This window comes from Scyliorhinus torazame, chromosome 5 (genome assembly GCF_047496885.1).
Source record: "Scyliorhinus torazame isolate Kashiwa2021f chromosome 5, sScyTor2.1, whole genome shotgun sequence".
NCBI lineage: Eukaryota > Metazoa > Chordata > Chondrichthyes > Carcharhiniformes > Scyliorhinidae > Scyliorhinus > Scyliorhinus torazame.
This window is the reverse complement of record NC_092711.1, coordinates 170,339,543-170,351,352: the sequence shown is the minus strand read 5'-3', so window position 1 is coordinate 170,351,352 and position 11,810 is coordinate 170,339,543.

Below are 11,810 nucleotides of genomic sequence, written 5' to 3'. Positions count from 1 at the left end.
AAAGGGCAGAACAGTTGGATGAATGGGCGAGACTTTTCAAAGAGATAGCAGGGGCACGATGGGCTGAATGGACTCCTCCTGCAGCCTGTGAATCTGAGCCTCCTGTTTTTGTGCAGGTTAAAAGGGACAGATTCATTGCAGCCTCTTCCCTGTATATGTATTTAAAGAGACGGGTTTCTCTTTAGCTCCGAGTGATCGATATAACAATTGGTTGGAGGCCCATTTCCCGGTCAATCCTCCAGTACCTTCCTGTCTCTCTATTAGTGCGACACCCATGGCAGTTTCCCAACTGGTGTGCAGGCCCCGTTATTCTCAGCTAAATCGGGCAGGAGATACAGAAGTCTGAGAAAACGCACGAACAGACTCAAAAACAGCTTCTTCCCCGCTGTTACCAGACTCCTAAATGACCCTCTTATGGACTGACCTCATTAACACTACACCCTGTATGCTTCATCCGATGCTGGTGCTTATGCAGTTACATCGTATACTTTGTGTTGCCCTATTATGTATTTTCTTTTCTTCCCTTTTCTTCCCATGTACTTAATGATCTGTTGAGCTGCTCGCAGAAAAATACTTTTCATTGTACCTCAGTACACGTGACAATAAACAAATCCAATCCAATCCAATTCAGCCCACAGCTCCGTCTCCTGCCTGTCATTGACATGAGCAATAGACACAGAGAAGTGCCCGAGGCTCAAATGGGAAGTTAAAACTTGTGTCTCTAAATCAACACTTCAACATTTGTCAGTCAAACATGTTATTTATACTGGGGGGTTTATTATTAGATTTAGGCACTGGAGGCAAAGGGTGGGGGATTTAAAGGGTAACTTTCCCTTTCTAACTTTGTATTGTCTATCGCATGAGCCATGACTCAGTGGGCAGCTCTCTCACCTGTCAGAAGGTTATGGGATCAAATCCCAGTTAGGGTCCTGTGGACAAAAACCAGTTCCAACATTCCTCGTCCCAGCACTGAGGGAATGCTGCACTGTCAGAACAGCCTTCTTTCAAATAAGATGTTAAACTGAGGCCCTGTCTGCCCCTCTCAGGTGGGTGTAAAGGTTCCGACAGCCACTATTTTGAAGAAGAGCAGGGGAGTTATCCCCGGTGTCCCGGTCAATATTTATCCTCAATCAATATCAATAAAAACAGATCATCTGCTCATTATCACATTGCTGTGTGTGAGATCTTGCTGTGTGTAAATTGGCTACTGCGTTTCCTACATTACAGCAGTGACTACACTTCAAAAGTACTTAATTGGCTGGAAAGCACTTTGGGACATCCTGTGGGTGTGACAGGTGCTGTAATTATTTTTAAATTGAAGGTTTATGTTACCTGATGTTGTCATCTGGAACGCAATTGATTTAAGCCACCCCCAACTTACCATTTAATAAATTCACTTTGGGAGACTTCCGGGTGCGGCGATGACCAGCTGAGTCGCACGTTTCGGCAGCTCCCTGTGAAACGGACTTTTGGGCTCTTGATAGGAGCCCCAACGGCAATTTTAACGGCTGAAAACACCGTGCGGTAAACCAGAAGGGTGTTCCCCCTGGACACGGATGGAAAAAGGAGAGGAAAGTGGCCGGATTGCAGCGGATCCTTTGGAACAACGGCAAGGAAGGCAAGCAGAAACCAAGATGGCGTCGGAAGGTGGCAGTTTCATATGGGGCCCTGAACAACAAGAGTTTTTGAAACGCTGCGTGGAGGAGATAAAAAAGGAAATGAAGAAAGAGTTGTTGGCCCCGATATTACAGGCGATTGAAGGGCTGAAAGAGGAACAAAAGACCCAGGAGCAGGAGCTTCGGGTCGTGAAGGCGAAAGCAGCTGAGAATGAAAACGATATACAGGGCCTGGTGGTGAAGTCGGAGATACAGGAGGCACACCAGAAACGATCTGTGGAGAGGTTGGAGGCACTGGAAAATAACGCAAGGAGGAACAACTTGAGGATTCTTGGCCTTCCTGAAGGTGTGGAGGGGGCGGACGTCGGGGCATATGTGAGCACGATGCTGCACTCGTTAATGGGAGTGGAGGCCCCGACGGGTCCGTTGGAGGTGGAGGGAGCATACCGAGTTATGGTGCGAGGACCGAGAGCAGGAGAAGCTCCCAGAGCCATAGTGGTGAGATTTCTCCGTTTTAAGGATAGAGAAATGGTCCTTAGATGGGCGAAGAAAACTCGGTGTAGTAAATGGGAGAACGCGGTGATCCGCGTCTATCAAGATTGGAGTGCGGAGGTGGCGAGAAGGAGGGCGAGCTTTAATCGGGCCAAAGCGGTACTTCACAAAAAAAAGATAAAGTTTGGAATGCTGCAACCGGCAAGACTGTGGGTCACATATCAAGGGAGGCACCACTACTTTGAGACGGCGGATGAAGCGTGGACTTTTATTGTAGAAGAAAAATTGGAATGATTGGACTACGAAAATGAACGTTTGGACAAAGTGGTGGGACGAGTGGGGGGGGGGGGGCGAAGAGGGATTGTATTGTATGATTAATCCTGCGGTATGGTAACTTTTCTTTCTCCCACAGGTGGTGATGGGGGGAGGTGGGGAGGGAGAGGAGATGGGGCGTTGGCCATGGGAGGCGGGGCCGAGGGAGAGGCGCGGGCTTGGTTCCCGCGCTATGATAATTATGGCGGGAATAGAGAAGCAGGAAGGAGGGGGCACCGCACGGGGCGAGCCGTGATCACGGGGGGAAGCCGAGGTCAGCCAGAGTTTGCTGACTTCTGGGAGCAACATGGGGGGAGTAATTACGCTAGCGGGGGGTCTAGCGGGGGGGGGGGGGAGGGGGGAATTACTGGGTTGCTGCTGCTGGGGAAAGGGGGGAGTGGGTGCGGGAAAGGATGGGCGGGGGGGCACCGTCTGGGAGAAATACAGCCGCGTGGGAACTGGGCGAGAAGCTGGAAAAAGATGATGGCTAACCGGCAAGGGGGGGGGGGGGGGAAGCCCCCCAACTCGGCTGATCACGTGGAACGTGAGGGGACTTAACGGGCCGATAAAGAGGGCACGAGTACTCGCACACCTTAAGAAACTTAAAGCAGATGTGGTCATGTTACAGGAAACGCACCTGAAACTGATAGATCAGGTTAGGTTGCGCAAAGGATGGGTAGGGCAGGTGTTCCATTCGGGGCTGGATGCGAAAAACAGGGGGGTGGCTATATTAGTGGGGAAGCGGGTAATGTTCGAGGCAAAGACTATAGTGGCGGATAACGGGGGCAGATACGTGATGGTGAGTGGCAAATTACAGGGAGAGATGGTGGTGTTGGTAAACGTGTATGCCCCGAATTGGGACGATGCCAATTTTATGAGGCGAATGCTAGGACGCATCCCAGACCTAGAGACCGGAAAGCTGATAATGGGGGGAGACTTTAACACGGTGTTGGAACCAAGGCTGGATAGGTCGAAGTCCAGGACTGGTAGGAGGCCGGCAGCAGCCAAGGTGCTTAAGGATTTTATGGAGCAGATGGGAGGGGTGGACCCGTGGAGATTCAGTAGACCTAGGAGTAAGGAGTTCTCGTTTTTCTCCTATGTCCATAAAGTCTATTCACGCATAGACTTTTTTGTGTTGGGTAGGGCATTGATCCCGAGGGTGAGGGGAACGGAATATACGGCTATAGCCATTTCGGATCATGCCCCACACTGGGTAGACTTGGAGATAGGGGAGGAAACAAGAGGGCGTCCACCCTGGAGAATGGATATGGGACTAATGGCGGATGAGGGGGTGTGCTTAAGGGTGAGGGGATGCATTGAAAAGTACTTGGAACTCAATGACAATGGGGAGGTTCAGGTGGGAGTGGTCTGGGAGGCGTTGAAGGCGGTGGTTAGGGGGGAGCTGATATCAATAAGGACACATAAAGGGAAGCAGGAGAGTAAGGAACGGGAGCGGTTGTTGCAAGAACTTTTGAGGGTGGACAGACAATATGCGGAAGCACCGGAGGAGGGACTGTATAGGGAAAGGCAAAGGCTGCATGTGGAATTTGACTTGCTGACCACAGGCACTGCAGAGGCACAATGGAGGAAGGCGCAGGGTGTACAGTATGAATATGGAGAGAAGGCGAGCAGATTGCTGGCACACCAATTGAGGAAAAGGGGAGCAGCGAGGGAAATAGGGGGGGTGAGAGACGAAGATGGAGAGACGGAGCGGGGAGCGGAGAGAGTGAATGAAGTGTTCAAGACATTTTATAAAAAATTGTATGAAGCTCAACCCCCGGATGGGAGGGAGAGAATGATGGAGTTTTTGGATCGGCTGGAAATTCCCAAGGTGGAAGAGCAGGAAAGGATGGGATTGGGAGCACAGATCACGGTAGAAGAAGTGGTGAAAGGAATTAGGAACATGCAGACGGGAAAGGCCCCGGGACCGGACGGATTCCCAGTTGAATTTTACAGAAAATATTTGGACTTGCTCGCTCCGCTACTGACGAGGACCTTCAACGAGGCAAAGGAAAGGGGACAACTGCCCCCGACTATGTCAGAAGCAACGATATCGCTTCTTTTAAAGAAGGAAAAGGATCCGCTACAATGCGGGTCCTACAGACCAATCTCCCTCCTCAATGTAGATGCCAAGGTCTTGGCCAAGGTAATGGCAATGAGAATAGAGGAATGTGTCCCGGGGGTGGTTCATGAAGACCAAACTGGGTTTGTGAAGGGGAGACAGCTGAACACGAACATACGGAGGTTGTTAGGCGTAATGATGATGGCCCCACCAGAGGGTGAAACGGAGATAGTAGTGGCGATGGATGCCGAGAAAGCATTTGATAGAGTGGAGTGGGATTATCTGTGGGAGGTGTTGAGGAGATTTGGGTTCGGAGAGGGGTATGTTAGATGGGTGCAGCTGTTGTATAGGGCCCCAGTGGCGAGTGTGGTCACGAATGGACGGGGATCGGCATATTTTCGGCTCCACAGAGGGACAAGGCAGGGATGTCCCCTGTCCCCATTACTGTTTGCACTGGCGATTGAGCCCCTGGCGATAGCGCTGAGAGGTTCCAAGGGATGGAGGGGAATACTTAGGGGAGGAGAAGAACACCGGGTATCTTTATATGCGGATGATCTGCTACTATATGTGGCGGATCCAGCGGAGGGGATGCCAGAAATAATGCGGATACTTGGGGAGTTTGGGGATTTTTCAGGGTATAAATTGAACATGGGAAAGAGTGAGCTGTTTGTGGTGCATCCAGGGGAGCAGAGTAGAGAAATAGAAGACCTACCGTTGAGGAAGGTAACAAGAGACTTTCGTTACCTGGGGATCCAGATAGCTAAGAATTGGGGCACATTGCACAGGCTAAATTTGACGCGGTTGGTGGAACAGATGGAGGAAGATTTCAAGAGATGGGACATGGTAGCATTGTCAATGGCAGGGAGGGTGCAGGCAGTTAAGATGGTGGTCCTCCCGAGATTCCTTTTTGTGTTTCAGTGTCTCCCGGTGGTGATCACGAAGGCTTTTTTCAAAAGGATAGAAAAGAGTATTATGGGTTTTGTTTGGGCCGGGAAGACTCCGAGAGTGAGGAAGGGATTCTTACAGCGTAGTAGGGATAGGGGGGGGCTGGCACTACCGAGCCTAAGTGAGTATTATTGGGCCGCTAATATTTCAATGGTGAGTAAGTGGATGGGAGAGGAGGAAGGAGCGGCGTGGAAGAGATTAGAGAGGGCGTCCTGTAGGGGGACCAGCCTGCAGGCTATGGTGACAGCCCCATTGCCGTTCTCACCAAGGAACTATACCACGAGTCCGGTGGTGGTAGCTACACTGAAGATTTGGGGACAGTGGAGACGACATAGGGGAAAGACCGGAGCACTGGGGGGGTCCCCGATAAGAAACAACCATAGGTTTGCCCCGGGGGGAATGGATGGGGGATATGGAATGTGGCAAAGAGCAGGTATAACGCAATTGAAAGATCTATTTGTGGATGGGAAGTTTGCGAGTCTGGGAGCGCTGACCGAGAAATATGGGTTGCCCCAAGGGAATGCATTCAGGTACATGCAATTGAGGGCTTTTGCGAGGCAGCAGGTGAGGGAATTCCCGCAGCTCCCGACACAAGAGGTGCAGGACAGAGTCATCTCAAAGAAATGGGTGGGGGACGGTAAGGTGTCGGATATATATAGGGAATTGAGAGACGAAGGGGAGACTATGATGGACGAACTAAAAGGGAAATGGGAAGAAGAGCTAGGGGAGGAGATTGAGGAGGGGATGTGGGCAGATGCCCTAAACAGGGTAAACTCGTCGTCCTCGTGCGCCAGGCTAAGCCTGATTCAGTTTAAGGTATTACACAGGGCACATATGACTGGAACACGGCTCAGTAAATTTTTTGGGGTGGAGGATAGGTGTGCGAGGTGCTCGAGAAGCCCAGCGAATCATACCCATATGTTTTGGTCATGCCCGGCACTACAGGGGTTTTGGATGGGGGTGACAAAGGTGCTTTCGAAAGTAGTAGGAGTCCAGGTCGAACCAAGCTGGGGGTTGGCTATATTTGGGGTTGCACAAGAGCCGGGAGTGCAGGAGGCGAAAGAGGCCGATGTTTTGGCCTTTGCGTCCCTAGTAGCCCGGCGCAGAATATTGCTAATGTGGAAAGAAGCCAAGCCCCCGGGGGTGGAGACCTGGATAAATGATATGGCGGGGTTCATAAAGTTAGAGCGGATTAAGTTCGTCCTAAGGGGGTCGGCTCAAGGGTTTACAAGGCGGTGGCAACCGTTCGTCGAATATCTTGCGGAAAGATAGATAGGGGAGAACAAAGAAGGCAGCAGCAGCAGCCCAGAACTTGGGGGGTGGGGGGGGGGGGGGGGGGGGGTGTGGCCTGAGACAAGGCAGTTGCCAAGTAGGGCTAGTTTTTATTTTTGTTATTTAATATTTATTTATTTGTTGTTGTTTTCTTTTGTTCTTGTTTAAATAAAAAAGGTCATTATTATCTGTATTGTTATAATGTTGTGTAAAGGATGCACAATGTACTGTGTTGGTTGACCAAAAATTTTCAATAAAATATTATTTAAAAAAAAATAAATTCACTTTGGTTCAGACCAGACTTTAACCAATTAAGACAAAGGCAGAATTCTCTGGATAGTAAATTTAAAAATAAGTTTATTAAATCAAAAAGGTTTACTGAATAACATTAAGACATTGACTTTTACAACTTCATGTGGGTGATCAGTCTGTAGAACCGTAACCCTCTCTGGCTCCTTCTTTGACAGTAATTTCCTTGGAACTCGGCCTCGGGAGTCTTCAGTACTTGGCCAGCAAGGAAGACCTTCAGAACCTCTACTTTTATCCCCAAAGTGACCAATATCTCACGTCAGAGTTGGGTCTGTTGTAACATGATAACTGGTCAATTTGGACACTAGATTAATTTAATTGGATCCCCAATTGCTGACACCACCTCTCATTATCTTAGACAGGAATACAATAGAACTGTTTCATACTGTAGCTTTATCTGATTCTATACAATCCCTTATTCAGACAGTTTCAAATGTTGAGGCTAATCAGAGCTTGAAGGTCTCTCTTGTCAGTACATTTATCCTCATTGCACTTTCTTTAGACACAGCAATTAACCTTTGACATTTTTACAGCAAATGAGAATGAGGGCACAATCTAATGGCCACGATGCGCAGGCGCAAATCCAAGTGCGCCAGTTAGATCGCAGGAGAGTCCGAAATTGGGCACCAAGCGCCAATCGGTTTCTGATTTAACCGGCCTATTCCCATTGCCCGGATTAAGGACAATCTCCATCCCGTTAACGGGAAGGACCCCCTATCTAAAGGTCTCCCTTGATTTAAGCGACTCCCCAGTCGGTCACATGGACGCCGATTAGTATTGGCCCACACAGACAAGGGCCAGGCGTCACGGTACCTGAGGGGTTCCCAGGCCATTGGAGGCCCCCTTGAGTGGTCAGGGATAGGGCAGGATGGTCCCCCAGCCCAGTCCCTGGAACGTATGCACCTTGGCACTGCCAGACTGCCACCTTGGCACCACAAACCTGGGTATTTCACACTCTGCCCATTCATGAAGATCACTCATAAAGACGGAGTATTGATTTTGTGCAACAACCATGTCTTTCTCTCTATTTCAAATCCCCAGTGAAAATCCAAACATAGAGTATCGTGAAATTATTAGATTTAAAACAGAACGAGTTGTTGGAATTCACTGCCTGACAATGGTGGAGGAAGTAAATTCAACTGTAACTTTCACAAGAACTGGACAGATTCTGTGGAAAAAGAAACTTGCCGGGCGATGGGACTAATTAGATAGTTCACTCAAAGAGCTAGCATGGGAACGATGGACAGAATGGCCTCTTTCTGTGCTCTCTGAGATTCATTTGCATTTTAAGAAAGTGGGAAATATTGGAAGCCACTTCCTACAATGCGGGTAGAAGCAGAGATGTTGGAATGTTTCCAAAAGGAAATTGGATGGGCTTTTGAGGGAAATAAACTGACAGGGATATGGTGTTAGAACAGGGCAATGGTTTGATCTACAGAGATCGACAAGTTGTAAATCTTTTGGAATTCTCTACCCCAGAGGCTCCTTCAGAATCTTGTATGTTTCAATGAGATCACCTCTCATTGTTTTAAATTTCAATGAGTAGAGTCCCAACCTGTTTAACCTTTGCTCCTCAGACACCTCCATACCTGGGATCATCCTCGTGAACCTTCGCTAAACCTCCGCCAATGAAATAATATATTTCCTGACATAAGGGGACCAAAACTGCTCTCAGCTGTTCAGCTGCAGCAAGACTTCCCGACTCTTATACTCCATCCCCCTTGGAATCAGGGCCAACATTCCATTAGCCTTCCTGATTACCTGCTGCACCTGTCTGCTAGCTTTCTGTGTTTCGTGTACAAGTTCCCCCAAGTCCCTTTGTGTTGCAGCTTTCTGTAGTTTTTCTCCATTTAAATAATACTGTTCTTTTGTTCTCCCTTCCGAAATGAACTTCACATTTTCCCACATTATGCTCCATGTGGCAACATTTTGTCCACTTGCTTAACCTATCAATAGCTCTTTGCAAACTGTTTGTATCCCCCTCGCAACTTGCCTTTCCAGCTAGTTTTGTGTTGTCTGCAAATTTGGGCACAGTACGTTCGCTTCCTTCCTCCAAGTCATTAATATAAATTGTACAGTTGCGGCCCCAGCACTGACCCCTGTGGAACCCCACTGGTTACACGTCACCAACCTGAAAAAGAACCCCTTACCCCCACTCGTTGTTTCCTCCTCATTAGCCAATTCTCTATCCACGCCAACACCATGGGTTCTTATCTCATGACTTAACGTTTTGTGAGGTACCTTGTCAAAGGCCTTCTGGAAGTTTAAATACAACACATCTACTGGTCCCCCTCTATCCACTCTGGTTGAAACTTCCTCGAAACACTCTGATAAATTAGTCAGACACGGTTTCCCTTTCACAAAGCCATGCTGACTCTGCTTGATTAGATTATGATTTTCTCAATGTGCTGCTATTACTTTCTAATAATTGATTCCAACATTTTTTTCAACAATAAATGTTACGCTAATCGTCCTACAGTGTCTCGTTTTTTGCCTCCCTCCCATTTTGAATCGGGGGTTGTCACATTGGCAGTTTTCCAATCCTCTGGTACTTCTCCAGAATTCAAGGATTTTTGGAAAATTACAATCAATGCATCCACTATCTCTGTAGCCATTTCTTTTAGGATCCTAGGATGCAGCCATCCAGGGGACTTATCTTATCCCCATTAGTTTGTCCAATACAACTTCTCCAGTGATGGTATTTAATTGCACCCTCCATATTCTTTAGTATTAATGGGATATTCAAAGTATCTTCCACCATAAAGACTGATGCAAAATATCTGTTTAACTCCTCTGCCATTTTCTTGTTCCCCACAACTGACACAGCGGCATGGAGGCACAGTGGTTAGCACCGTTGCTTCACAGCTCCAGGGACCTGGTTCAATTCCTGGCTTGGGTCGCTGTCTGTGCGGAGTCTGCACGTTCTCTCCATGTCTGTGCGGGTTTCCTCCGGGTGCTCCGGTTTCCTCCCACAAGGCGTGCTTGTTAGGTGAATTGGACATTCTGATTCTCCCTCTGTGTACCCGAACAGGTGCCGGAGTGTGGCGACTAGGGGATTTTCACAGTAACTTCATTACAGTGTTAATGTAAGCCTACTTGTGACAATAATAAAGATGATTATAATAAAGAATATTATTACTATCTCCTCAGATTTATTTTCTCAGGGGCCTCTGTGGAGTTGAGGTTACAATCAGATCAGTCGGGAACTTAATGAATGGTGGAGCAGGTTTGAGGAGCTGAGTGGCCTACTCCTGCTCCTAATTCGTATGTTATCACATCCTTTATAATAGATTGTAGCATTTTCCCTCCTACTGATGTCAGGCTAATGGGTCTGTGGTTCCCCGTTTTCTCTCTCTCTCCTTAAATAGTGGGGTTACATTTACCACCTTCCAATCTGCAGGAACCATTCCAGAATCTATGGAATTTTGAAAGATGATCACCAATGTATCCACTCTCTCTACAACCACCTCTTTCAACACTCTGGGATGTAGAGCATCAGCTTTTGTGGATTTATTAACTTTCAACCACATTATTTTCTCCAGTACTACATTTTCACGAATACTAATCTCTTTCAGTTCCTCGTGCTCGCTGGTCCCTTGGTTCTCTCGTGTTTTTGGGACAATTTCTGTATCTTCCTCTGTGAAACAGACACACATTGTTTAGTTCTCTGCCATTTCCTTATTCTCCATTATAAACTCTCCTGTCTCTGCCTGGAATGGACCCACATTGGTCTTTGCTAATCTTTTCCTTTCACATTCCTATAGGAGCTTTTCCAGTTCTCCCCAGTTTGCTCTAATATTCTATTTTCTCTTTATCAGTTTCCTGTTCCTCCTTTGCTGAATTCTAAAACAAGTTCCCAATCCTCAGGCTCACGACTATATTGTCTCCTCCATTGATCTAATAGAATCTTTAACTTTTCTTGTTAGCCACGATAGCTTCACTTTTGCTGTTTAAATTTTGCTTCTGAAAGGAATCTATATTTTATGTGAATAAAATGCGAGTGGTTGCCTGTCTATCGTCATACAAAGAACAGCAAAGACCAATGGACAGTACAGCACAGGAACAGGCCCTTCGGCCCACCAAGCCTGCTCGGATCATTATGTCTGTCTAAACTAAAACCTTCTGTGCTTCCAGGGTCTGTATCCATCTATTCCCATCCTATTCATGTATTTGTCAAGATGCCATTTAAACGTCACTATCGTACCTGCTTCCACCACCTCCTCCCGCAGCGAGTTCCAGGCACTCACCACCCTCTGTGTAAAAATCTTCCCTCGCACATCTCTTCTAAACTTTGCCCCTCGCACCTTAAACCTCTGTCACCTGGTAATTGACTTTTCCAACCTGGGAAAAAGCTTCTGACTATCCACTCTGTCCGTGCCACTCATAACTTTGTCAACTTTTATCAGGTCTTCCCTCAACCTCTGTTGCTGGAGTGAAAACAATCCGAGTTTATCCAACCTCTCCTCATAACTAATACCCTCCAGGCCAGTAAACATCCTGGTAAACCTCCTCTGTACTCTCTCCAAAGCCTCCACATCCTTTTGGTGACCAGAATTGTCGGCAATATTCCACGTGTGGCCTAACTATGGTTCTGTACAGCTGCAGCATGACTTGCCAATTTTTATACTCAATGCCCCGACCAATGAAGACAAGCATGCCGTCTGCCTTCTTAGCTCCTTATCCACCTGCGTTGCCACTTTCAGTGATATGTTTATTGTAATTTCCCAATCTACCACAGACAACTTGCTCCTCATACCATGACAGTTTCCTTCTGCGAGAAACATCCAGATAAATTAGACAAA